Here is a 26,448-nt window from a genome sequence, read left to right as displayed (position 1 = left end):
TGGACAGGAGAGATTACATTTAGTACCTCATACTTGCTAATATTGGACAAATACTTTTTCTTTGCATTTTTAGATTATGTACAATATTCAATCCTGCATACTGGAAAAAAAGATAGTGGTCCCTGGAAAACATACAGTATAGTACAGATAGACCATGACATTCAAAAACAAGACACTGTGAAATTTCCCTATCATGTTTTTATTGTTTACATTCTTTCTCTGCATGAGTATGGCTCCCAGCAGGGCAGAAGCACTACAGAATGCCTATTATAGCAGCAAAATATGGAGTCCTTAATAAGGTGACATAAGAAAGAGGTCAGACTCATAAATTAATTTTCTTCTTTGGTTGCTGGGGAATATGACAAATATCCCATGCAGATGCTTTTTCCATTCCACCTATTAGTGCTTTCTCATAGACTATGTGGTTGATTGTTAACTCTCTTTTTAGTAACAAAAATGTAGCAGGTACATTGGTTTTCATTAGGCACTGACAGTCTAATAATATTGTTAAGGTGCATCTTAATGTTTGTTTCAAAATATGTAAAAATATTGTTTATTTAGCCCTAATTGTTCAAGTTATTTAATCATAGGTTAAAAAATTAGTCTCACTTAACTGAGTTTTTAGTTTGGTTTTTTTTTTTTTCTCACAATGAAAATAGGGCTTCCAGGGTCAATGTTTGCCAGATGTTTCCATAAGCAGAGAATATTTCACTCCCATTGCTCACATGCTACGAATTATAAGAATAAATAGATTTAGTAATATTAATAAAGGCAGAAATGGAGTTGTTTCATGCACAGCCTAATCACTAGGATGCTCTTTGTTTGATTAAAATGTCAGGAAGGCTGTTAGGAAGCAAAGACAAAAGCAAACAAATGGCTTGAGATAAATACCCATCTACCAAAACTCCAGGACTAATCAAAACCTATTCATTTATATTCTCTGCCTCTGATCCTCTGCTGAGTTCACTGGACTAGCTTGTTAAAGGGTCAAGAGAAATCCTACAGTCAGACTGGTTGTAAATTGCACAACCATTTAAGCCAGAAGCCAAACTGACTCTCAGACCTCAGGGCCCAGGACTGAATGAAGCTGGAAGGGTTGCGTAGGTCTCTAAAAAAGGCTAACAAGATTTTAGATAATATTGATGTGTACGTAGATCTTTCTTTGCTCAAAAGTCCTTTTTTCTTTCATTATGCTTCCACTTAAAAAGCTGTCTGGCTACCCTGTGCCCCCCAAAATTTTGTAGGGAAGACATTCCCTTACAGAGAATCAACTGGAGAAATGCTGATCAATGGACAGTTTATCCTAGCCCAGTAGAGCCATAAAAATTTGAATTTTGCATAAGCCTTCATGCAACAAGGGAGTACAGCCAGACAAATGAAGCAGGGTACAGATGTATTAGGTCTGTAACTGTGGCATACTTGATGTCAATTGCAAAGTTATCCACACTTAACAAAGGGAAAAATGAAATTAATTATCCAAATGCTAGTTCAATACTGGAGCTGACAAGATAACCCAGAAATCCCATGTTCTTTGTGATATAATCTTTCTTATAGGTTTTACTGCTTATCATGTTGATAGACTTTACTCTGACTGACTAAAACATCACATAGGACAAGGATGAGCATCAAGTGTAGTTGCAGTGAAGGAGGTAGAGGCCCAATTAAAGGTACTGCTGGAGTCAAAATGGATGCTACAGCTGTCAAGAAAAAAAGTTTGTAAGAGTAAAAACATTTGCTGAGTAAATGGTGAAAAACAAAACAACAGAAAAAGAACTAATATTCCTTGTGGAAGTTGAAAATATTTCTAATTGAAGTGAGATTTTTGTGTTTTTGCAGTCAATTCCTCAAGGACTCCACAAGGTAGAAAAATTATTACACCTTTAAAGAAATTTAAGAACATTTAAGTCATAGTTAATATATTTATGGGAAAGTTAATTAAAACACAGTATCTACATTAAATAAAATATCAGACTTAAAGTACAGAGGCAAAATGGAGAAAATTAGTCTGTCTTAAGCTAGTGGAATCTGAGATGTCATTTCTACAACAAAAAACAATTTGAAATATAAGAAGTACCAAATTATCAAAATCACCATCTGCTAAACTGTTAGGTTACACCTGGAATCAGTGTAAAATTTACTATTCACTCTTTCGGGGAGTTGTCACACTGTTTCCCTGCTGTGTTCATGATTGTGGCTACCTAACAATTTTCACTACTAAGCCTGAATTTTGCTGGTCTGTGTTTTATGCGACAAACATTCATATAAATAGGTTTGTGATTGAGATAGTACCTTTCAAGCAATATTTCAGAACATAGCTAACACTTCATTTCTACTTGCTCCATCTAAACTGGCAAACCAAACAGGAGAGGTATTCACAAATATTGTATGAGATTGACAGTGTGTCATTGATGACCCCTCTCGCTTGCTCCTCAGACACTACTTAGGTCCACACATGTGGGCTCTGCTGGCACATTTTTGTTCTGAGAAAGACAGTTTTACAAAATCTAGATGATGTATGTAGTTATCCTATTTTCTCTTCTTCACAGATGCCTATAGAGATAATGATAATAGCAACAACAATAGAATAATTTACATTTATACAGAAACTTCTATCACAAAGCATCTTACAAACTATACACAGGAATCAATCCACCAAATGTGACCCCCATCCATGGAATGAAATGCAATAGTTCTTTTAACAATGCACACCCTCATTATTACTGTCTTGAATATTAAAGTATGAATTGCAGAAGAGTGCTTGTAACCTTTCATCCTATTTGCAAACTGAGCACAACATTTCAAAACTTGTGTGCCAAAAGACAGACTTCTAATCAATACAACGTTGTTTGGCAACCAACTTCTCAGAAAGATAAAGCTTTCAGCCCTCTTACTGCTGTCAGTTCTGGCACTCAAATCCTTCAAAATGTATGGTGCTTAATTTAGTATGCAAAGTTAGAATACAGCATTGATAACAGAAAAAAATCATGACTTCTTCAAGACATTTGAGTGTGGAACTGGGAGCGTAAAACAGGTATACTTACAATCCTGGTTCTAATTCCTAAGCTGTTACTGTGTTTGGCATCATTATTCTGGACTACTTGCTCTCAAGGATGCGTATCATTTGTCTGATCTGATACCACTTCATCAAAGTTCCTTTGTAAGAGGACTTATGTGTCTGCTCCACCAGAGTTTGATAGTATTTAGATAAATAGTAGCATTGTCTTAAATAATACATCTCTATTTCCATCAAGGTACAAGCATATATTACATGATCCGATAGAAGGTGTCTTTGTGGGTAGGAAAGTCAATGCTACATGGGAAGCACACTCCTTGGAACTAATTAGACAAATTCTTTTAAGATACTTCAGAACTCTACTGTTTTATAAACAAGTCTTTCTACCCTAGGGTGTAAAAATAAAAGCGATAGCAGGGTGGCATGATGACATATTGCAGGGATAGCAGAGGTTAGCTTTGTTTATCAAGAAAAAAAAGATGAGTCTAGAAAGCAGCCCCATTTATTGCAATGGGAATTTTATAAGTGCCTGTTTCAGAAACTTTCTTAAGTTGCTCAGCTGTTGGCAGCAAACCAGAGTATCCTTTTTGTCCTTGAATCTCACAGCACCACGAAGGATGGAAAATGAAACACAGTTTGAAAATGATGTGCATATCACTTAGCAGTGTCATAAAATAACAGGATATTTCTTATATTGCTACAGAAGAAAAGGTTTAGCTCCCTGTAATTCTCAGGAGGTGATAGGGCTACAACAAAGCACTACGCAGAGTTCATTCCAGCCATACCTACAAGGTTAACTGTGTGTGATGCATCTTCATCAACTTCTCTGGTAACACTGATTGCATCTACAAGCTCATGGAAGAAATATGGAAACCCTGCGTTGCCAAAGGGTTTCACAGCTTCAAGGCTTTTGATTTACTATAAGAATTTTGCAAAGTAGTCCCTCCATCTGCTATATCTGTTTTTTCCCTCTAAAAGCATTTCTGAATAGAAATGGCAGTTTGTTTTAAAATGTCCCAGCATATTTTCTAAGACACTGTACTGTTTTTTATTGTTCGACATATAAAAGGGTACTGGATTCTATGGGAAGGACTAAAGATTAGTATTCATTATCAACTAGTTCTGAAGTTCAAGAAAATGTACCATGCTTAAGAAAACCTATACTTTATAATATTGGAATAAACGTGCTGTTCTTACAGCTATAGGAAATGTTTTCTCTTATTCTGGAGCGGATCTTTTAATGCTAAAGGTCTAAAGCTTGGTTTTCATTAATTTTATTAATCTTGCAAGGAAAAGAATAAAAAGGTTTTTTTTTTAAACAATCTCTTTCTAGACAAAAAAGTACTTACAATACTATTCTTAATTTTAATTTTCCTTCTTTTTTCTTCTTGATTGTCATTTCATTATATTTTAGGACTCAGCGAATGAGTGATATTTTCTGTTTGACATGTCTGCTGGTAGAGAATGAGTCATCCACCCAGCTTTCTGTATCCATTAGGTAACAACCCATACCTCTGGTGATTCCATTCCGTGAGGAAATCTCCATCACTAATTTCACCTTTCCGGTGTACTCCCAAGCTGGAGTGAGAAGCATCATAATTCACTTCTTTCTAGATGTGCTTTTTCCCCACTTGGATATTAGAATTTTGTTGGCTACTTCTTTCTTCTTAATGAACTGGCCCCCACCACGCATGACTCATATTATAATTGGAAATGAAATAAGTGGTTAATGAAACCTGATTAAATATAAATTACAATACAAAAGACCATCATTGGAAATTAATTTCCAGCACCTAACCATTTCTGATCAGCACCTGAATCATACAATATGTCTTCAAGACAATCCAGATTTAGAAAAGACTAATTCTTATCCCCATGTTCTTAACAAAATATGAAGATTAATACATTAACCACACTCTGGGCCATGTCAGCAATAGCATAGCAAGCAGCTAGAGGAAACGGATTATTCCCCTCTATTTAGTACTTGTGAGACCACATCAGAAGTGCTGTGCCCATTTTAGGGCTCCTCAATACAAGAGAGACATAGACATACTGGAGCGAGTTCAGTCAAGGACCACCAGGCTATTGAGGGGGCTGAAGCACACGACAAATGAGGAGAGGCTGAGAGAGCTGGGTCTGTTCATCCTGGAGGAGACTGAGGAGCGATCTAATTGCTGTCTTCAACCACCCAATGAGTAGTTACAGAGAAAATGGAGACACTCTTCTTGGAGGTACACAGCAAAAGGACAAGAAGAAACAGCTAAAAGTCGCAGCAAGGGAAATTCCAACTAGATAGTGGGGAAAAAAATTGTCAGAAAGACGGTGACCAAACACTGGAACAAGTTGCAGAACCTTCACCTTTGAAGGTGACCAACAACAACACAAAACAACATCTGAGGAATGTCTGAAATAACTTAAAGTTACTTTGAAGCTGGCTATCCTTTGAGCAAGGAGTGGGACCAAATAACCACCAGATATACGTTCCAATCTCAGTTATTCTGCAGTTCTATTCGATATTTCCATATTAGATCCAATTCTGTTTAGACACCTCCTGCCCATTTCCATGGTCACATAATACACAGAAGACTTTATGATTTGCTTATGGGTCTGTCTTGTTGGATGGTCAGTTGCCAAGGTGAGCGGCTCCAGAGATGGCCCGATCCACAGCAGAGAGGCAGATCTTGGTGCACAGGGGCGTTTCTTGAGGCAGGGAAATGCCAGGGCAGCGGAGAGACCTGCCAGGAGCTGGCAGCTCTCACAGGAGGTGCTGACAAGGCCTGGGCATTTGCAACTATAGCCATCCCTACACCTATAAAAAAGCAGCCTAGGGAGCACTAGCAACCAGGAGTGCTGCAAACAGAGCATGGCGCGTCAGCCAGCACGTGGTGCAGCAGTTTGCGTGGAAGGGTGTGCAGGAAGGGCGTTGTCACCCTACCAGCTCAAGAAGTGAGTTCAATTGGAGGTCATCACCCTCTCAGAAGGAGCTTAGCTATGGTATCCACCCGGCAGAAAGCTATGTCCTCTACACTCACCAGAATGGATGTGGCAACCCAGACAAAGCTCCCATGAAAACATTCATCCGTTAAGGTCTCAGGCTGCAGGGTGTGCCAGAGCCTTTCACTGGTAACGAATGGCAGTAGTGAGAACAGCTGTGTGAGGTGTGACCAAGTGGATGATCTGCTCAGCCTGGTGGCAGAGCTATGAGAGGAAGTAGAAAGGTTAAAGACTATCAGGGCATCTGAGAAAGAGAGAGACTGGTGGAACCAAGCTCTGCCCTCCCTGAGACAGAAACAGGAACAGCCACCAGAAAAAAAACAAGATCAAGGAGATCCTGTCTCCTCCCCTCCACCAGGCTGAAGGCAGTAGCTTAAAGGAAAGGAGTGAATGGAGGCAAGTCCATGCTCAGGGCAACAGATTAACCCCTCCTTGCCCACCTTGCCTTCCCAGGTGCCTCTATACAACAGGTATGAGACTCTGGGTGTGGAAGGCCAGTCAATGGATGATGTGGATGATGGTCCATCTACACCAGAGGTGTTGCCAGGGTCAGAAAGGCCGACCGCCCATATCACAACCACCTCCATGAGGAAGAAAAGACGAGTTATAGTTGTAGGTGACTCCCTTCTAAGGGGAACAGAGGGTCCAATATACCAGACAGACCCTTCTCTTAGGGAAGTCTGCTGCCTCCCTGGGGCCCGGGTTAAGGACATCACTAGGAAACTTCCTAGCCTGGTACGTCCCTTGGACTATTACACATTATTGCTCTTCCATGTGGGTGGCAATGATGCTGCAATACGTAGTCCAAGGACAATCAAAAGAGACTTCAGGGCCTTGGGACGGTGAGTAAGGGAATCTGGAGCAAAGGTAATTTTTTCCTCTATCCTTCCAGTTGTGGACAGCGACATTGGAAGAAACAGATGGACCCAGTCTACTAATACATGGCTCTGTGGCTGGTGTCACCGCCACAGTTTTGGATTTTTCGATAATGGGATGGCCTACATGGCACCAGGCCTGCTGTCATTGGATGGGATTCACCTTTCTCAAAGGGGAAGAGGGTCTTTGCTCATGAGCTAGTGGGGCTCATTGACAGAGCTTTAAACTAGACTTGAAGGGGGAGGGGGATAATATCAGGCTTGACTGTGACAAGCTGTGGGGTGACACGCCAAGGTTAGAGGGACGGGGTGCTAGCAAGGGCCCTCAGCCTGTTGCTTTGAGACGTGCTGGGTACACTGGAGTACACTTGAAGTCTTACAGAGATAAGCCAGGGGCTCCTGAGGTAATAGAAGCCAGCAGGGAAACACCAGTGAAATACCTCAAAAGAATTAAGGTGTGTTCCTCTAAGAAGGTGACACAGCCAACAGCCCAGCCGAAGTGCCTCTACACCAATGCACATAGCATGGGCAACAAACAGAGGAGTTGGAAGCCACCATGCTGCTAGAAAGCTGTGACCTAGTTGCCGTTACTGAAACGTGGTGGAACTAATCCCATGACTGGACTGCAGCTATCACTGGCTACAGGCTGTTCAGAAGGGACAGCCAAGGAAGGAGGGGTGGAGGAGTTGCCCTCTACATCAAGAAATGGATAGATTGTGAAGAGCTGTCTCTGAAGAATAGCCACGAGCAGGTTGAAAGCTTGTGGGTAAAAATTAGAGACCAAGGCAACAAAGGGAACCTTGTGGTTGGTGTCTACTACAGGCCTCCCAGTCAAGGGGAGCCTATTGACAAAGCCTTCTTACTCCAGCTACAGGAGGCATCGCGCTCGCAGGCTCTCATCCTGCTGGGGGACTTCAACCACCCTGGCATCTGCTGGAAAAGTAGCACGGGCAGCTGTTGGCAATCCAGGAGACTCCTGGAATGCATCAAGGATAACTTCTTAAGCCAGGTAATAGACAGCCCTTCCAGAGGGGATGCGATACTGGGCCTGATGGTCACCAATGCAAGTGAGGTAATCAGTGATGTCAAGATTGGAGGCAGCCTGGGCTGCAGTGATCATGCACTGGTGGATGATCACAGTCCTGAGGGATATGGGTCAGGTGAAGAGTAAAGTCAGGATCCTGAAGTTTAGGAAAGCAACATTCCAGATGTTCAAGGAGGTAGTCAATAGGAACCCCTGGGAAACTGCCCTCAGGGGCAAGGGCATGGAACAAAGCTGGCAGATCTTTAAGGACGCTTTCCATAGAGCGCAAGAGCTCTCGATCCCCAGTAAGAAATCAGTAAAGGAGGGCAAGAGACCAGCATGGATGAGTCAAGACCTGCTGGTCAAACTAAAAAGCAAGAAGGAAATGCACAGGCAGTGGAAGCAGGGACAGATATCCTGGGAAGAGTATAGGGACACTGCCTGATTGTATAGGGATGGAGTCAGGAAGGCCAAGGCACGGCTGGAGCTGAACTTGCAAAGAATAATAATAAGGGCTTCTGCAGGTATGTCAGCCAGAAAAAGATCAAAGAAAGCAAACCCCCCTGATGAACAAGACTGGCAAACTGGTAACAACGGACGAGAAGGCTGAGGTACTCAACAATTTTTTTGCCTCAGTCTTCACTGGAAACCTCTCTTCCCACACCTCTTGAGTAGATGGACCACAAGACAGGGACTGGGGGAGCAAAGTCCCTCCCACTGTAAGAGAAGATCAGGTTCGTGACCACCTGAGGAACCTGAACATACATAAGTCTATGGGACCTGACGAGATGCATCCCAGAGTCCTGAAGCAACTGGCTGATGTAGTTGTCAAGCAACTCTCCATGATATTTGAAAAGTCATGGCAGTCAGGTGAAGTCCCTGGTGACTGGAAAAAGTAAAACATTGCACCCATTTTTAAGAAGGGTGGAAAGGAAGACCCTGGGAACTACAGGCCAGTCAGCCTCACCTCTATGCCTGGAAAGATCAAGGAACAGATCCTCCTGGAAGCTATGCTAAGGCACCTGGAGGACAGGCAGGTGATTGGAGACAGCCAGCATGGCTTCATCAAGGGTAAGTCCTGCCTGCCCAATCTAGTGGCTTTCTATGATGGAGTGACTACATCAGTGGACAAGGGAAGGGCTACAGATCATAGAATCATAGAATAGTTTGGGTTGGAAGGGACCTTTAAAGGTCATCTAGCCCAACTCCCCTACCGTGGGCAGGGACAACTTCAACTAGATCAGGTTGCTCAGAGCCCCGTCCAATCTGACCTTGAATGTCATCTATCTGGCCTTCTGTAAGGCCTTCGACACAGGTCCCCCACAACATCCTTCTCTCTAAACTGGAGAGGTATGGATTTGATGGGTGGACTGTTTGGTAGATGAAGAATTGGTTAGATGGTCGCATCCAGAGGGTAGTGGTCAACGGCTCAATGTCCAGATGGAGATCCGTGACAAGTGTGTCCCGCAGGGGTCCGTATTGGGACCAGTACTGTTTAGTATCTTCATCAATGACATAGACAGTGGGATCGAGTGCACCCTCAGCAAGTTTGCAGACGACACCAAGCTGAGTGGTGCACTTGACATGCCAGAGGGACGGGATGCCATCCAGAGGGACCTGGACAAGCTCAAGAAGTGGGCCCATGTGAACCTCATGAGGTTCAACAAGGGCCAAGTGCAAGGTCCTGCACCTGCGTCAGGGCAACCCCCGGTATCAATACAGGCTGGGGGATGAAGGGACTGAGAGCAGCCCTGCCGAGAAGGACTTGGGGGGACTGGTGGATGAAAAGCTGGATGTGAGCCAGCAATGTGAGCTCGTAGCCCAGAAAGCCAATCACATCCTGGGCTGCATCAAAAGAAGCGTGGCCAGCAGGTCAAGGGAGGTGATTCTGCCCCTCTACTCTGCTCTGGTGAGACCCCACCTGGAGTACTGCATCCAGCTCTGGAGCCCTCAGCACAAGAAAGATATGGACCTGTTGGAGCGGGTCCAGAGGAAGGCCACAAGAATGATCAGGGGGATGGAACACCTCTCCTATGAGGGGTTGTTCAGCCTGGAGAAGAGAAGGCTTTGGGAAAACCTTATTGTGTCCTTTTAATACTTAAAGGGGGCTTATAAGAAAGATGGGGACAGACTTTTTAGTAGGATCTGTTGCGATAGGTCAAGGGATAATGCTTTTAAACTAAAAGAAGGTAGATTCAGACTAGGTCTAAGGAAGAAATTTTTTACACTGAGGGTGGTGAAACATTGGAACAGGTTTCCCAGCGAGGTGGTGGATGCCCCATCCCTGGAAACATTCAAGGTCATGTTGGACGAGGCTCTGAGCAACCTGACCTAGTTGAGGATGTCCCTGCCCATTGCAGGGGGGAGGGTTTGGACTAGATGACCTTTAAAGGTCCCTTCCAACCCAAACTATTCTATGATTCTATGATTCTATGAATAAAGAGGTTCTCATCATTTTGATTTTAGATCCTCTGTTTTACTCTATTTTCTCCTCACCAAACTACATATTTGTACTAAATTCTCAGTATTGAATGGATATCTGTTCTGAATCAACAATACTGACTTAAATGAAACTACTAAATGTTGTTTAAATTCAAATGGCAATCCCACCTCTTATAAACCAAGCTTTAATTTGTATCCAGAATACCATATACAGGTATACAGAATTTAAAATTTTAAATTCTCTGGTTTTATGTGTTATCAAGCAAAGTACTTTTTTTTTTTCACCCTTTTTTTCCCCCAAAATAGACCAATTTACACTTTACATTCAAGCCCTAGCCTATTCCCAGATGCCTGGGCACTGAGTCTCAAAGGTCCTTTCCAAATCCAGCTCTTCTGTGCTGTATTACAGACGTCTACTGAGTAAGCTTTAGCATGGGATATCAGCTGATCTTTAAATAGACTAGGTAATCTCCTTCTTCCTAGCCTGTTTAGAATAAACCTCAAGTTCTTATTCTCCACCACAGCAGCTGAATGATAATAAGGAAGGAGGCCAAAACTGGCAGTTGAATCTCTCCATTCAGAATATGCCTATTTCTTTTTTTTGCTTTTTTAAAAAAGGTAGAAGTCTTCTAACTTTTCAGTTGCTATATAATACTCTGATTTGCTAGTAAAGGAAGTCCAATTGCTATGAAAAAACTAGTAGTCTTAGAAAAGTCTCCGTTTATGCAAAACTATCTGAATAAGATTCATTCAGGTTCATTTAGTGTCCTGTCATAGACCAACACTGTGGAAGCAGGTCTGAAATGGTAAATCTAAAGATTATCTGTTTGAGAAATTCTAAGAGACTTCTCTCTTCCTCACAGCTCCACTGATACTGGAATCGGGCAAGATGCTTGAGCTGAACTATTAGTGGGCACAGCCTACTTGTCTCCAAAATTTGTGCCTCCGCCATGTTTTGAACAAAACAGGTATACTTCATCTCTATTTATGTGTGCTTTCAAAAAGGATTTTGAGAGACCTGCAGGATTCCCAGGGTGGAGACAATGCACCATCTGAAGCTTACACTCTCTCTTGTTCTTCTGCTCTGACTTCTGGAGTAGTCTGGCTATTACCTATATGTGTACTCCCCACACAATATTTCTCACTACTGGATCTGTAGCTACATTTCCTCAAGTTCCACTTAGACTTCTTATTTTTCCTGTGTACTTCACAAACACACTCAAGTCAAATATTATGGAAGAACTTCTCGAATTCCTTAAGTCCTGAGTTAATTACCTGATCTTGTCTTGACTTCTATCACAGTCAATGCCAAATCTCCCCATTTAGAGTAGTGAAGCACGGCAGGGAACCATTTCATTTAAAAGCTTCTCAATCATAATACTCAGAATTCTTCAAAGCAATAAGGGAATGTGAGCAGGATTTTCATATGAGCCCAGCCTAGACAGTCAAATTATTATTTATAATAATGATTTTAAACAATCTCATAAGATGAGGTTCTGACAGAGAAAAGCTATTAGAAATTGATTACTCTTATTTATTGGACAAAGCAAAACCACAAGGTTCTCTGTTTTCCCTGAAAGGTCTTTATATGAAATAGCTGTGGAACAGCTGCTGGAAATAGTTAACACACCAGGCACTGAAAGACAGAAAGACAGAACTGAGTTTCTGGGAAGTAAAAACTCTTTAAAGAAAGTCACCATTTTTATGGGTATGTCACTATTCCACACTGATACTATGTTCAGTTTCAGCGTCATACAATTAAGATTAAGAAAACAAAGAAAAGAAAGTCAGTAGAAGAAAAGAATGAAATATGGATGAAAGTAAAGGTGGAGGAGTCAATGTTAAATTGTAAATGATCTCTGCTGGCATGAAAAACAGTTTATAAGGTAAAACAAAATCATTCCATGGAAAACAGAGACAACCCCGTTTGAAATTCCATTGTTAAAACAAATCTAAATCAATCAAATGATTAATTCTACCTTCGCAATGTGTCAGTTACAAATGGCAACAACCAGAATCAATGGTATATAATTTGTCATCTCTTTGAAGGCTCAAAGATTGTTGGTAGGCAAAATACCAATGAAGCTAACAATTGTTAGGTAAAACATGATTAATATTCTGCTCCATGATAATTTTCTTTCTTTAAAGAAAGAGACACTGTTTCAATCAAATTACAGTTTTGTCCTTCCAAGGGCACAATAAATCACTAATATGTTCAGATATTCACAGAAATCTTCAAGTAAATTTATTCACTTACACACTTTTGAAACTTCACATGTTGTGCTTTAGTAGCCATAATAGATATTCCTGTTTGAACATACTTTCTATCAGGTATTTTATATAATATTGTGTAGTAGTAGGAAGCTTTGAAAATTCAAATAACTGCATTTGGATCAATGGAAAACTGAACATGATAAACTAGGAAGACTCCCTTAATTTCTCTATGATATTAGGAACTGAAAGTCTTGAATATTTATTCAGGTCTCATCCAAGCATATGTAAAAAGTCTTTGTTAGCACATATGAACTAAACAGTACTTGAAACTTTGAAACATAGGACAAATAGAATTTTCATTAACCAAGTATAATGTTGCTTGTTAATGCTGTATTAAATCTGCAGTGTTACAGTATCTTTTGCAGCCCATCTGAGATTTACCTTTTTTTTTTTAAATCTTTTTAAGCAATGGACCCTGCAAATAGCAACTTCCACTATCTGTCTTCAATTTTTGCTCAGAATTGTCATTTCTCAACTTTTTTTCCCCTCAGAGCTTTTAGGGCCTGTGGTGCACCTCCAGAAATGCTTTCAACATTAATCAAAAAGGAACACTGCTGACAATTATATTAAGGTAAAGAGCAGTCTCTTGAGTCTACAGGTGATTCTTCAAAAATTTATTTCTACATCTTGCTTGTAGAGCGACTCAAGTTATCAAAACTGTGAGACTTGCTGGGGACAAGCAAATGGCCACAGCAAAAGTTCATTTGAGAACTGTAGGAGTACTCAGAGTTCAGTACTGTTGATGTACCCTTCTCTTTATCAGTTTATCCAGGGACTAGTGGAAACAGCTATACATAATGCCATATTTTAAAGCCTTCATATAAAGTCTGGATGTGTTTCTGTATGACATTGCTCACCCAAGTACAAGCTATCATACTCAGCATAGGTTTGTGAAATCTCGTATTAGACAACTGCAAAACCCCATCTGGCTGTAACTGTCCAGATCAAGGGCCCACCACCTCATCCAAAAATAAAGATAAATAGTAACATCCCTCTAAAACTTTTTTTCTGTTTATTTATGCATGGTTTGTCTAAAGAAGCACTGTTTAATTATAGAAGTACTGCTTTGAGAGAAAGCTAAATCTTACTTGAAACAGGACCAGCAGCAAAAGACACTGAAGACCAAGATTATTTTGGAGGGGCATAGCATGGCACCTGCCCTTTTAATGTCCAGGAAGCCCAGGGCCAGGCAGCTGTGTTCAATTAACAAACCCAGCTGGGAAAGAAGGATGTGATTTTAAAAGCCTGCAAGTAGTACAGCTGAGGGTATGTTAAAAAAGGGAACAGCCTGTGATACTGGCCTCGTATCAGGGCGGTTGCAGGGAGACTGTCTGTCAGAATGATTGTATATAGTGAATAGGATGTCTAGCTTTTGAAGACTAGAAGATGTGAATATTATGAAACATCTTTGGTAGTTTGATGTAGGGCATAACAACATATTTTAATCAGATTTTAGCACCTGTGTAATATATCTTATCTACTTATGGTAGCAGTAGGTTCTAGAATTTTTCTCTGCAATGGTCTTTATTGTCTTACAAGCACATTGATGAATTAAAAGTTTGGGGTTTGGTTGGTTTTTTTTCAATAACAATTTGAAATTAAACATGTTGGAACATGCCAATTCAAAAATGCTACATTTTTCATTATCTTTAATTGAGTAAAGTAGTGCATATGAATGCTTTTGGCTGCTGTATAAACAATGGACAAACTACTAAACTATTTTAGGTTCATTTTTAAGTTAAATGCTAAAAGTCAGACAGATGAAGGGGTGGGGAAGAGATTTAAAATAAATAAAAGGCACTTTGTTGCAGAAAATGCTGATGAAGCTAAAATATTATTAACAGAGATTTGTTCTGGAGCAGTCTGATCCTAACAGGTCACTTCAAAAGCTTGACTGTGGAAGGACTAGTTACACAATGAAATTTATCTTTTTTCTGTACTGTCAGTAACTAGAGATATGGTGCATTGTGGATTTAGCTTCTGCTCAACAGGATTCACATCAGTAAGTTTGATATCTGCAAGACACGTAGTATGGAATAGATATTAGGAAAAAGCAAAGAAAAAGATGTTTTGAAACGAATTATGAAAACGCAGAGTCCCATTTATGTTTTACTTGGAGCTTGCTATTTTCAGTGTCTCTAGAAAACTATCAAGACTGCTATAGCCACTCTTCTGGAATCCTTCAAATGCACCATTTGCTCATAACAATTAAGAGATTAACAACTGCATAGCAGCTTCAAACTGTCTTTAAATGCCCAGTTCTAAAAAAATGCTTACTCCAGGCATGCTATTTATATAACTATATCAGAGCATAAATGAAGGAATATTGCGGATGTTTTGTGCAGTTTGGCCTTACAAGGCCAGCAACCCCTATGTAACCATGGCAGTAATACCATGTAAGGCCAGGAGGACCTAGGTAACCATATCAGAAATACCAGAATTGGTGTCAGAAATACCAGAATGGGTATCAGAATATCAGAAATAACAGAACAGATATGGATGTAGCAAACAAAACTGAGACCAAGGGTTAAAAAACGATAGGTAACGGTTTGTTTATTTGGGATAAGACTGTGGTAGAGAAAAGGAGAAAGAAGAGTTGGAGGAATTGTAAAGGGCATAATAAGGATTGCAACTATCTGATCAGAGCTGTCTGTGGAAACCTGTGGCGCAGCCCTGAGCTTGATCACCACAGTCTAATTGGGGCAATAACCCAAACCTGTTGTTCTGACCATATCAAACATGCTTCTGTGGTTGTGAATGTCTATGGAAAGAACGAAATGCTTTCTTAATGGTAAAACACCCAGTTGAATGGAATAAGCATCCTGACATCCCATTGTCAGTATCTGTTTCAGGCCTGAGGGCATTTACATCTTTCAATCTTTAAAAAAAAAAAAAAAAAAAAAATCAGTGTTTTCTCATTTGCTGAAGTATGATGTTGCAAGTGGATTGTGTATGATACAGATAGCAGCTGCAAATCAAAGTAGTTTGCTCACTGATTTTATGTATTTAGATAACAAGAAAATATTTGTGAGATAATTGCCTCAAATTTCTGAAGCTCTGGAGACCATTATTTTCCAGTACTCTGTGTATATTTGCATTGTTTTCTTCTTTGTTTTGACTTACCTCTGTTATGTGCTTTGGATAATCAGAAATCAGGGATAAGACTAATGACAAGAAGACCTGCAACCATGGTTGGCATTATAGATTTTTAGCAAATGTCCAGTGGCTGCACAATTTCTCTCTTGTTTCTCTGTTTCTTTTCTTAAGCATTTTCTATGGCAATAAATGTATCCTCACTTCTGATCTGTTTAAAAGAATCAGAGCTCAGCTGATCAGGCTGTCAACCAGTCACTCAATTTGGAACGTAAAATGATTTTGAATTTACTTTTCAAAGTGGATATTCTTAAGAAACATAAAATGGGGTAGCTTTTCAGAGTAATTCAGTGATTCACTACAGTGCCCCCATAAATCAGAATTTAATTGTTAAAACAACAACAAAAAACCCCAAACCAAAACAAATTTTGGCAGCCACTGAAATAGTGACATTTTGTCTCTGTGTATGTATGTCCTGGTTTTGGCTGGGATAGAGTTAATTTCCTTCCTAGTAGCTGGTACAGTGCTGTGTTTTGTATTTAGGACCAGAACAAAGTTGATAACACACCCATGTTTTAGTTGTTGCTAAGCAGTGCTTACACTAGCCAAGGACTTCTCAGTCGGTAGAGCATGGGAAGCTGAAAAGGCTGGAGGTGCACAAGAAGCTGGGAGGGGGCACAGCCAGGACAGCTGACCCAAACTGGCCAAAGGGATATTCCATACCAATGTGACGTCATGCTCAGTACATAAACTGGGGAAAGCTGGCCGGGGGGGCCGCTGCTCGGGGACTGGCTGGGCATCGGTCAGCAGGTGGTGAGCAATTGCGTTGTGCATCACTTGTTTTGTATAGTCTTATTATTATTACTAGTAGTAGTAGTAGTAGTATTTTATTTTATTTCAATTATTAAACTGTTTTTATCTCAACCCGCAAGTTTTCTCACTTTTACTCTTCCAATTCTCTCCCCCATCCCACCGGGGTGGGAAGGGAATGAGAGACCGGCTGTGTGGTGCTCAGTTGCCGACTTGAGGTTAAACCACAACAATGTACATGGCTGTTATAAAGTGGATTTGTATTGTATAGGTAGAAGCTAATTAAACTTTAAGTGCATTAAAAAAATTATTCTAGAGCAAATATTAACATTATTTCATTCCACTTCTTTTTCTTAAATGTTCTTGTATATAAAATACATAAATAGAAAAGAATTACCTGTAAGTTTTGAATATATTTTTTGGTGCATATAAAGTGTCAGAACGAAATTATTTTAAAATTAGGTCAAATTTGCTCAATAGTTTTGCCCAAAAACTAGAATCCATAGAATCAGAAAGCAGGAATAGTGGCATCCAGATCTCTTCTTTTGCCAGAAATACAGAGCTTCTAGAAATATTTTGTCTGACTATTCTCTATATTCATGTTACCTGAAGTTGGAAGTAACTAAAGGATAATGTTCTGGGTATAGGAGCTGACTCTTTTTCCTCACTGACTATAGCTGAATTCTACCAGCTCTGCCAAAAAAGAAATATCAAAAGACTTTCTACTGAGGCAAATGTTTCCCTAAAAACAGTATTACATTACTAATTAAAGACGTGTCAAACAGAGACGTAACTCATGAAATGAAACAATGCTCCACGTGCTAATGCCATATAAGCAGTAAGGCTGACTGCTTGACTCACCAGTCTTTGCTCTTCTCAGCTCAGACTGAGACTGCCTGGAAGTCACCCCAAGCCTGTCCTCTCCCTCAGTGCTGTGTAGCAATAGAAAGTGCTCAGCTCTGTTTGTGCAGCTCCAGTCTGAGGCCTGAATGCTGAACAATCAATGTATTTTCTTTATTCCAACAACCCAGGTGTCTTTTTTAAGGCCACTGCATTTTCTTTCATTGAGCTGTTTGAATTACTGGTGTGACACTGTAGGAAGAAAAGCAGTTTTCACTGAAGAAAAATTCCCTTCTAACTCTTAAAGGATGATACAACTTGTTGAATGAATAAAATCCCTCATCTGTAAGTGAGGGCTGTGCTTGCTAACTGTGACAGGAGAAAAAAAAGAGGAGCTATTGGTTTCAGTTTCCCAAAATAAATACTGTTTTTTTATGGAAGCTGCAGGAAAAGAACAAAGGAGCTAAAGATCATAAGACAGGTCACAGCATACTCAGGGAGACAAGCTATTAAAAACAATTCTGTCTTTCTGCAGTTTTTCCAGGTCATTTTCTCTTCACTCATTATAAGTAGTAACATTTACATGAAAATAGGATCTTGGTTTCTCAGGAGTTTATCTGCTCTTTATAATTATCTTCTTGAAGTCATAATCCTGGTTTTTGTGGTAATTAGGTTTTCCATAGGTTTTCAGTGGTTCTTTCAAGGTGAGCATGGGCTAGGCTGTAATCCAATAATAGCATCCCAATAGCATCATTAAGACCAAGTTTTTTGAATATAGGAGCCTAAAATCATGTCTAAAGATATATGAGTCTATTATTATGTCCACATGTAGACAGCAGTATGTTGACTTTTTTTTTTAATTGCTGATGGTGGGAACTCACCTGTGTCAGAGGCTTAGCAGTTCTGAAAATCCCATTACTTACCAATGTTTCTAAATCTAGCCAATTTTTATTTTTTTAAAATTGTGACCTACTTAAATAGGAGCTGTAACAAGGCCGCTCAATTGTGAGTGAGAGCCAGAGCACCACAGTAGGAATTGATCCATTTAATCCAGAAATATAAAGGTCATTCCAGTCTCATTTTGAAAATACTGATAGTCTTATATTATATTATTTTTAAAATGAAACACAGAATGTCAGCTAATTGAAGCTTTGTATCATAGCCTTACTGGGTTTTGGTGATAGCTTGTCTTTCCATTTATTCCTGTACAGATGGATTCTATGACACTACTACCTAACAAGAAAAAGTTTATGGGCCATGTAGGTATGGCAGAATATTTGCTAATTCAAAAGGCTAATCTAAAGTTATTACATTATATACCTGTACCTTAATTTTCTATATCTAAATGAACTTTTAATTGACATAAGTGACAGGAAAAATAGCACAATGAGTTAAGTTTGTGTGGTTTCAAATGCCTGTCTCTGTTGCAAGTAGTAAGTATTCATTGCACATGTAAACAACTTTTTTATCAGATATTATTGGTTTCTCATTCAAAATCAGAGTTCACAGTAATTTTCACACGACCTTCCACCGCAGATATCATGGAAGAGGTGAAGGGTGCTACCTTTTTCATCTTATATACTTGATTTTCAATAGCCTAGTATGGCACATAGGAAAAAGCATTGTAAAGATAACCATACTGTCAGATACAATTTTGACTGCTTTTTCTGTTCTTTACTGCTTGGCATTATTTAGGCTATTCTGGGTCCAAAATGTTGTCTTAAAACATTCCTTCAGGGCGACAATTGTTTTGAGATGAGCTGCTTACATCAGCAATGGCTTGGCACCAAAATCCATTATATAACACACCTGCCCAGGATTCATAGGAAGTAGAGAGGCTGAATCTGACCTGCAGATTATCTTGGAAAAAAACATAATTAGGAGAGCTCATTTGTATTTCTGCCATGTTATAAGACAGATTACATGATATAAAGGATGTCTGACTTGTATTTTAAAATTCTAAAGGTGTTTGACTCTGACACCATTTTCATGAACAACACACATTTATTTTGTATAAATGCTCTGAAAAACACTAGCCCATCCCTGGAAAACAAAAAGAAGAGAGAAGTCATCCCTGATAAGAAGAACATATAACCATTATTTAACGTGTGAAAGATACATAAGGTTAAGTTAAAATAAAAAGGATTTTAAGTAGAAAAAGAGCAATAAGACTATTCAGTAACACAGTTAAGTGTGTAACATGTTTTTTTCTATCATGCATTTGTTTGCTGTTTTTTCTTTCCTTAAATAGCTGTGCATTCCCTGATCTTTTCCAAATGTTTTCTACGTGTCATGGTATATTAGCTTTTCAAATTCATTGGGATTTCTGGTCTAGAGTAAAATTTTACCTGACATGACTTACCTTTCAGTGAAAAACGTAGCAGCACTTATAATATCTGTGTAAAAAAGTGTGACTAATTTTTTTCAAGTATACTTTTCTAAGTCCAATTAGAAAATCTAGAGACTTCAAAAATTAACCAGGAGAAAGCTATACTTTTGGCACAAAACTTGAAATGAATTTTTTTAACTGTAAATTTACTGTTACTATACTTGATTACCTTTAATCTCTTCACCAAAATGTTATCAAATCATATTTTTAGCTGAGTATTCTTCATATTAGGATGATTTGCAGTAATTAACCCAGTTACTTAACTTACACAGTTATTGCAGGCACTTTATATATTTGATTTTCTACAAGGTGCTGAGCAACCTGGCCTTGATCCAATGAAGTGATTAAGCATCTGCTTAACTTTAACCACATAAGTGATCCTACTGGGAATTTTGCAGGATCAACCCTTCACAACCAGTCTTTGAGCAAATAGTCTTTTCCCTGATTTATTTTTTCTTTGATATCCTTCAAGTTATCTCTTTCTGAAATTACATTTTTTAACTCTGTATATTGATCAAAACCCTCAGTGAACATTGTTTTCAGTATGATATCAAAGCTGGCTGGTGGGATCAACCATGAATAACTTGGATGATTTTCCTTCATTTAATTTTTTACTGAATGTTTTGCAAGAAAAAGACTTAAGAAACAATCAGTACTTTGAATCCCTCAGGGATAGTCAGGAGGTAACTACAGACTACTGTAACAGAACTTCAGATGTGGGTTTTTTTCATGTTTACCTTATTTGTTAAAAAACAACAAAATAATATAAGATTTACTGATGAGATTTAGACTTCACATTTTATTTTCTCTTGTTAAAGCCACACAAAGCAATCGAACACAGGTACTTGCTGCAATGCTTTTTTTCTCTGATAGTTTCTGCACTACAGTTGTGATGAGGTATTGAAAGAGAACTGACCCCAGGTTATGATAAACCCTGTCCAATGTATTTGCTGGATGCACTATCCACATTATTTGCAGGCAATCAAGGCAAAAATTAAAATGGTGTCAGAGAAACGTGTGGTCTGCACAGGTATAGCACATAAGAGAGCAGACATTGTAGCGATCAGTCTCTTTATCCAGTGTTACCTTAATAGACCACCACAGCTGCATCTGGCTTCACTGGTAGATATGCACCCCTAGACACCAAAGATGATCTCATCTCTGAAACTGTAGATATGTACAGAAAATATTGTTCAAACACAGGATTCCTTTAAAAGCAAAAATACTCTAGGATGGGCAAGGGAGGGAAGAAAACAGGTAGAGTACATTGTGTTTTTCCCCATATGGAGTCAGGATATGGTTGGAGTCTGTAAACAGATCCAGGTGTCAGACATGAACCTGGATCTCCCAGTTAAGGTATTGCTAGAGAGCAGTCTAGTTGTCAGTCCTCTGTACAGACTGAGAAAAGAAGTAGATGGAGCAGGAAGCATGGAGGACTTCAGGACCCCAGAGGATGGGAAGCTGGTTGCCTCATCAGAGGTTGATGCCCACACTGTTAACTAGAAACAGATTTCAGTTTGTATTATTTTACAAAAATACTTGAGGAATGACAAAATTGTATTAACTTGAAATGCTGACACATGAAGAACATGAGGGGATCTGTTCATACACTATTTGAGAAATACTAATGATTTTAGGAAGGAAGACCCCACATTGTTTTCCAGAGTCCAGGAAATGTGTGCACAAGCAGTGTGAGAAAAGAGGGATTAAAAAAAAGTTGTAGAACACAGCAGAGCAATGGAAAATCTCACAGCGTTGCCTCTGCTGTTGCACACAGGTGTCTGAATAATCACCTGGTAAGTAGCTTCAAAGTAATAAATAGGCAAATCTTTCCAAGTAATACTTAGCAAACCAAACTACTTAAACTGTGTGATAATCCAACATGTTTCTGTGATATACTCCTATTGGAAAGAGGACCAGGACCTAAGTCACAGACATACATATAGAATCATAGATATGCTGGTTGTAAGGGGTCTCTGGAGGTCATCTAGCCCAGCCTCCACTGAAAGCAATACTATGTCCAACATAGATTAAGTCAGATGTGGCTTTGGTAGCAGCATTTTTAAAACTCCCGGGGAAGGACCTTCCACTACGTCTCTGGTTAAACTGTTTCAGTACAGTACTACCTTCCTTATAAACTGGTTTGTTTTTTTTTTCACAGTGTCTGAACTAAACCTCTCAAATCATAGTTTGTAGCCATTGTCTCTTTGTATGTCATTTGACACAACAGAGAAGAGTTTGGCTCTGTTATCTTTTAGATACCATTCAAGTTGTTTCAAGCAGCTATTAAGATTTCCCCTTAACTTGCTTTTTACCAGACTAAACAAGTCCAGCTCAAATAATTTCTCTTCACAGATCATCTATGCCCCTGGTGATCTTGGTAGCCCTCTACACATAATATTGCGACCCCTAGATGCAATATTCTAGGTGAGGCCTCACCAGCAGCAAGTGGACAGGATAATAACTCCCTTCAATCTGTTGGCCATGCTCCTTCTAATGTAGCCAGTACGCATTCTGCCTTACAGTGAGACTGTTCTATTGGTTCCTATCTAATCCAGCACCCAGTGCAACTCTTAGTAACCTCTCAACCATATGGAGTTATTTTGCCTCAGGTGATATGGTGTTTTTTCTTATTGAACTTTAGCCTAATCCACAAATTTATCAAGGTCCCTCTGGACTGAAGGGTCAGGCTCCCTTTAACTTAGAGTCATCTACAATTTTTCTCCAAAAGCATTGTGTGTGATCACCGAGACCACCTTTGAAGATGTTGAACATTATGGCTTCTGGTACTAACTCTCAGAGTATTTACCCTTTCCAGGTCACCAGATGAACACCCAACCATTGATCACTGTTGTCTGAGCCTGGCAGTGCAGCCAATTTTCAACTTACTAAACCGTCTGCTCATTCAGTACATACACACAGCTTTCAAATAATAGCACTGAGGGAGATGGTGTGAAAACCTTTACTAAAAGAGAGGTATCCACCATTCACCCTTCATCTACCCAGCAGTCAAACACAACTTGCCTTTCCTAAATCCATGCTGGTTACTCCTGATTATCTTCTCATCTTTCATTTACATGGAAATGGATTCCAAGAGGATGTGCCTCAGGATCTTTCCAGGGAGTGAGGTGAAGTTGATCAGCTTGCAGTTCCCTAGGTCCTCCTTAATACCCATTTTTAAGATAGACATAAAGTTAATATTTCCGGTTGCCAGACCTCTTCTGATTACCAGTTTTCCATACGTGATAAACAGCATTCTTACAATTACATTGTCCATCTCTTTCAACAGTCTGAGGTGAATCCCATCTGGTACCTTGGATCTAACAATGCCCAGCTGTTTTACAGATGTAGAGGAGTGCTAGAACTGTAGCAAGGTTGGTGCTGCAAGTCATGATCAGCCATGGAGACAAGGCTAGGCTAAAATTATTGTCCTTCTTTACCTGTATACAAAGGTGGGTGTTCTTGCACTGCTTAAAGACTTAGTAGAAAAAAATTACTGCAAAATTTTGTGCCTAGTTTTTACAGGCTTGGCATTTAAATTCTTCATGTATATTGAATGTACAATGTACATGATCAAAGGTATACAGAACATCTTTTGAATGCAATATTATTCACAGCCTTTCAGCAATTTACACAAGATAGTTCTGAAGCCTTCAGGTGAATCCCTGAAGTTTTCTTGTATTAATCCCTTGAAACCTACATTTTTATGTTCATCCTTTGCTGCTGATCACTTGCTCTTTTCTCAAAGGTTATCCTTTGGGCTAGAGCCATAGCTAATAAAAACTGAAGTCTTCACTTTGTGCAAATTGAGGAACTGTTCCACAATGTGATCATACAGATATTTTCTGACTAGAAATGTAACCTAACTCTGTGATCAGTAACATTAAAATCATATAGCACTTACAGAAGATCATGCACCACTGCTTACGGAATTCATTATTGCATTTTCAAATTAAATGTCTTTTAATTACCCGAAGTCTCCTCACAATAACTTTGCTTTTCTGATAAGGTTTCTACCTCTAAGTGCATATAGTCTTCTATATTTCTTAATCTTCCTGCAGGCTAAATCTCCAGCCTTCATTTTCTGGGTGCTTTACTCACTTCACTGTACTAGGACATGGTTTTTATGAATGAAGCTTCATTCTTTTGCAAGCACAAACAATTATATTGCATTTCAGTAGATCTATTTTTACTCAACCCAATACATGGAAAAAAAAACAAAAACAAAACAAAACCCCCACCAAGCAGGAAGATGAAAATCAGTAAAATTGAAGTGAACAAAAAAGTGGTTTGGGTTCTTTTTCAAGAATTATTTTTAGTTGCTTGAAATCAGGGGTATGCAAGCCATTTTATTGGTCTGAAGTAAGATCTACACCCCATTGTGTCCACAGTTACATCTTTTACTGGAGGTTGCATTCTTCACTGTGCAATGAATAGCAACAGAAAGGAGCTGAACTATACATTGCTGTGACCAACCAACACACCCCCACAAACAGAAGAAGGCTCAGAGGAGATAGGCATAGGCATTGGGCTTTTGAAGCTCAGGGAAGAATATAGGGAGTAACAACAGCTGTTGGAAAGAAGGCACAACACAAAGGGGATCTGAGCTAGCAAGAGCAATATGGGGGAAGTATACATGTGTCTGAGCCCAACATAGAGTATAAAAATGGAGCAACAAACAAAATTAACTCTGAAAAGAGCAAGAGGTTTGAGTTGGCTTTAACCCACAGATTCCTTCCCAGTGACCGGAGATCCCAGCATCATGATGGCTGGCATATAAACACCAGTCATAGCAATCATGTTTGTGTTGTGATTCAACTGTATATTGCAATTGCTATATTATGCTTGTGTTGTGATTTCAGTATACTGCTGTATCAGTCTGCTGAGTCAAAATCCCATCTAATGTCCAATAACCTCAGATAGGTAAACTTGGTTTTAAATATTAAAACCTCCTCGTGGGATATCTAAAAGAACCTCATTAGAGAGCATTGGACTCTGGCAATTGCTGAAATGATTCTTGTTTGGCACTAACTTTTACTTCCAGAAGTCTTAAAGTAGTCTGGTACTGGATGGCATGTGGGACCTTAAAGACAGACCTAACATCTGAATCTCAGTACAGCTGAGGTATGAGCTGTTCAGTTTCCATGAAAAGAGGTCCTTCTGAGCATTCTTCTTAAACTGGATATTTTGTCCCACTGCATGTCTTTGGTGGTGTGCTGAGGGCCAAACTCCTGACTCATCATCCAAGGTTTCCAGGCGGTTTAACACTGCCTAGAAACCAGTTTTATCAGAGCCTAAGACAGCACTGGCCAGCCACAGAACTTTTGTATAAATTCAATATCATTTTGTCCTTGGCAGCAACAGAACAAAACCATGCCCAAGATCTGTTTGAGCAAGCCGTTTCCCCTGCCTCCCCCTTCCTCACTACCCAATCTTGTCTGCCTTGACCATTTTGAATCAACAATATTCAGGATTTGAGAATTTACAAACTTGCAGATAGAGGAAAGTATAACAGGAACAGTTGTTATTTGGTTACAAAATAGTGTTTGTACTGCATGGACCCTATACAGCATCCAATTTCTGTTCTTTTTCCTCCTCATGACAGACCCAAACAATGAGTGTTGTGTTAGGCTGCTGTTTTCCTAATGTTGGCTTGCCCAATCCCAAGTTACCTTACCTGGAAAATGAGAATGAACAAGAAGAGTTATTCTACAGTTCCTCACTCCTGGCTAGTTTTACCCACGTGCACGTCAGAAATAGTCAGATGAGATGCGACAGTGCTGAGACAGCAAATTCAGGCTTTTGAAGAAGATGTTGAAGAACATTGTTAAACCACCGTGCCAGCCACTTGGCAGCTGCCGCCATTCCCTGGTATCTGCCATGGGCTGACATTGCCCATCCATGTCTAGCCTAGATTTTCTATATAATTTATATATCTGTGTGTATACGTAAAAACAACTCCTTAGCAAAGGTTTAAGAGCATTGACGCATTCAAGTTTGGAGCTTGAAATAGAGCTTTCTCCTGGGTGCTGTCTCAAAAAGGAAGAGTAGAGTGGGAACAGGGCTAGGAGGGGCCTCATGGAGATGATAACTGTATCTGCTCAATAAGCATTATAGCTTGTCAGGCATAGAGCTAGCTGCTGTTGGCATAGTTCACAATTCTGGAACTTGCAGTGAAGAGTGGCTTCTTTGTGGAAATATATCGCTAGAGAAAGACTTATCAACTCTGTCTTTCATGGAGTCCTCATACAAGTATTAAAGCAAACCAGGTCTTTTCATTATTAAATGTCTAGCTTCAGAGCTTGCTTTGATCAGTAAGTTCTCTCTGAGTGCTGAAAGCACTATTAAAAGTGCTCTTCATTCTAGGCTGTGAATACTTGCTGTTTGCTCAAAGGCTATGTGGAATGAAAACAGTCAAGGTTTTCTCCTAGGTAATGATAATGGTTTTTGGCTCTTGCTGGAAAACTTATGTTCAAAGAGCACAATTTTGAACTTAGAAAACTACATCCCTTCTGGAGGACTCTGTGTCTGTTTCCGTTCCTGAAAAAATCACAGCAGGAAGTGACATAGTTCTTCCATAACTTAGACTTTCCTAGGGAAGCTATACTGACATTATTGCATTCTATAATCTTTCTGTGCTCACATAATTCCCAGGGATCTTTCTGATGGTTTCTGCTGTGAGAATAATACAAAA

Source organism: Aptenodytes patagonicus, chromosome 1, assembly GCF_965638725.1.
Source record: "Aptenodytes patagonicus chromosome 1, bAptPat1.pri.cur, whole genome shotgun sequence".
NCBI lineage: Eukaryota > Metazoa > Chordata > Aves > Sphenisciformes > Spheniscidae > Aptenodytes > Aptenodytes patagonicus.
This window is presented reverse-complemented; position numbering follows the sequence as displayed.